The sequence below is a fragment of the Priapulus caudatus genome, unplaced genomic scaffold, assembly GCF_000485595.1.
Source record: "Priapulus caudatus unplaced genomic scaffold, Priapulus_caudatus-5.0.1 Scaffold1655, whole genome shotgun sequence".
NCBI lineage: Eukaryota > Metazoa > Priapulida > Priapulimorpha > Priapulimorphida > Priapulidae > Priapulus > Priapulus caudatus.
The window spans coordinates 54,617-57,746 of NW_014578716.1; positions in this window are offsets into that span (position 1 = coordinate 54,617).

Genomic DNA, 3,130 nt, shown 5'->3' on the forward strand with positions numbered 1-3,130 from the left:
ATCCTCTATCCTCTATCCTCTATCCTCTATCCTCTCTCCTCTCATCTCTCCTCCTCCTCTCTCCTCTCTCTCCTCTCTCTCTCTGCTCCCTCCCCTCTCTCTCCTTTCTCCTCTCTCCTCTCATCTCTCCTCCTCTTCTCTCTTTCTCTCTCTCCTCATGTCCCTCTCCTTCCCCTTCTCTCTGCTCCCCTCTCTCCTCCTCCTCTCTCTCTTTCCGCCTGTCTCACCCTCTCTCTTTACTCTCTCCCTCCTTCCCTCCCTCTCTCTTCCTCTCTCTCTCTCTCTCTCTCTCTCTCCCTGTCCCCCTGTCCATCTCCTCTCTCTCCTGTTGCACCTTCTCTCTTGTTTATTCTCTCTCGTTTCCTTTCTGTCAATGTCTCCCTCGCATCATTCTTCTGAATTATTCTCACTATCTCTCTATAGCGATGACGTCACAACACGCGCGGAAAGCCAGCCGGCTAGCAGACGTACGTGTGCCGCGTCGCCGACTTTAATCGAACTTTAAATTTAGGATCGACGTTGTTTGTGTTTTAGCCCGTCTGCCATTTCAGCGCGTCAATAAACTTCTTCTTTTTAAGTGTGAAAACGTTTTAAAGCGTGATTACTACGTGAGTGCAGGCGGCGGAGGGGGGGGGGCGTGCTGTTTGCGTGTTACAGCCTGTTCTGCTAGCATCTATGACAAATACGACATACGCATAATACGCTATTCAATGACACTATTTGTCATTGGAAGATTCTTTTTATGACAAATATTGTTGTATGTGTTGTGCGCATCATAGGAGTTTAGGAGCGCTATTATGAACGCAAACAGTGAATTTCAGCTGTAAAGCGGAACGAAGTTGACTCGCCAATATTTGTCATAGGAAGAATCTTCCAATGACAAATAGTGTCATAGGCGAGCGTATATGCGTATGTCGTATTTGTCATAGATGCTAGCAGAACATGTTGTGTGTTTCACGCTGTGTTGGTAGTGGGTTAGCGGTTCATTCAGGAGACGCTTGGCAGTATCCCCCCATTTCTCTCCAATGCTCCCCTCCACCTCTCCCTGCCACCTTCCCCGCGCAAACAACCTCTATCTTGCAATACCATTTTATTCTTCTTTCCGATTCCTTTCCCGAATGACCTTCTAGTTCTTTTGCCACTCGTTCTATTGCAATTCTATTGTCCTTCTCTTTGCTTCTTCCCCACACCTCCCACCACCACCAATACTGTCATGCACTCTCTCTCTCTCTCTCTCTCTCTCTCTCTCTCTCTCTCTCTCTCTCTTTCTCCCACCCTCCCTCACTCCCTCGGTTCCTCTCTTGCAGCATCTGCCTAGCTCTATGACTCTCGCTATCTTAGTGGTGCCGTGGTGTAACGAATCGATGACATGCTATATCACTGGCAGTTTCAACAAGTCAGTAAAAATAAAAATAATGTATAATAAATCTTATTGCACCACTAATAACTCTCCTATCTGCGGTAAACAACTCCTCACTGTTGCTATCTATACGGCTCTCTATTGCTATCTATACGGCTAACTGTTGCTATCTATGCGACTAACTATTACTTGTATGACGTAATACGCAGTTGAAACTCATGCGGCGAATTTTATGATTTTATCTGAACGTGTTTATGAATATCAGAAATGAACTTTATTCGATGTGGTGTGTATTTTATTTCCACGCGATGTTATTCTATTCTATTATGGGAACATCTCTGCTCGTTCCAGCGTGGCTATGTGACACTTCTACTGCATTTTATATCGTTGGAGTTTAAACGTAGCGCAGTAATCCTATTTTAATTAAGGCTTGTAGCAAACACAGTCAAGTTGAGTCAACTCTCCCGCTACCGGCCACCCTCTGGTCCAGGGCCGTAGCTTTTGGGGAGAGTAAGGGGGCAGCCACCCCTCCTAGATTTTGGAGCAAAATCAAAAAATAAGTTTAGCTAATAATTGTAAATAACCCTAACGTGATTTTCTTGACCACTTATCCATGAAAGCCTTGTCTCAGACCCACCACACCTACCGCACTATGAATGTATTTTGCCCCGCCCCCTAGAAATTCGTTCTGCCTATGGCCCTAGGGCCCGTCCATTTAGTTGGATTTTCTGTGAAGTTTGGTTTATAGGTGGGCCGATTCCAGGCACATCTTACATGTCTCAGATGGTGTTGCGACCTAAAGAATTATTCGGTTTAACGTGGGATTCGGTTTTGAGGGCGTTCGAAATTTGAAGAGTTGACTGTAGTCTGTACGTGATTGTTTGAATAGCAACGAAGCTAGCTAACCGTAGTAACACACGTGTTAGTAGCAATATAGCGATGAATTTGTTTTGCGTGGATGTATCGCGTGTTTGATGTTGTGGGGGAAGCTGCTAGGCGGGTGCTGCCAGCTTGCGGTGGTTCAATCTTGCGCTTGTGTTGTGTGGTTTTTTGGAAAATAATATTAAAAGGTCTATTATTTTCTTACGAATATTCCGAAGAGTTATATTTATTTAATTCTCTCTCTCTCGCGCACACGCACGCATGCAAACCACAAATGCCCGCAGACATGTACGTATACACACACGCACGCAGACATATGTACGTATACACACGCACGCACGCACGCACGCACGCACGCACGCGAACCACAAATGCCCGCAGACATATGTACGTCGTATACACACACGCACGCGAGCCACAAATGCCCACAGACATGCACGTATACACACACGTGACACGCGCACACGCACGCACGCACGCGAACCACAAATGCCCACAGACATATGTACGTATACACACGCACGCGAGCCACAAATGCCCGCAGACATGCACGTATACACACACGCGCGCACGCACGCACGCACGCGAACCACAAATGCCCACAGACATGTACGTATACACACACGCACGCGAGCCACAAATGCCCGCAGACATGCACGTATACACACACGCGCACGCGCACGCACGCACGCGAACCACAAATGCCCACAGACATGTACGTATACACACACGCACGCGAGCCACAAATGCCCGCAGACATGCACGTATACACACACGCGCGCACGCACGCACGCACGCGAACCACAAATGCCCACAGACATGTACGTATACACACACGCACGCGAGCCACAAATGCCCGCAGACATGCACGTATACACACACGCGCGC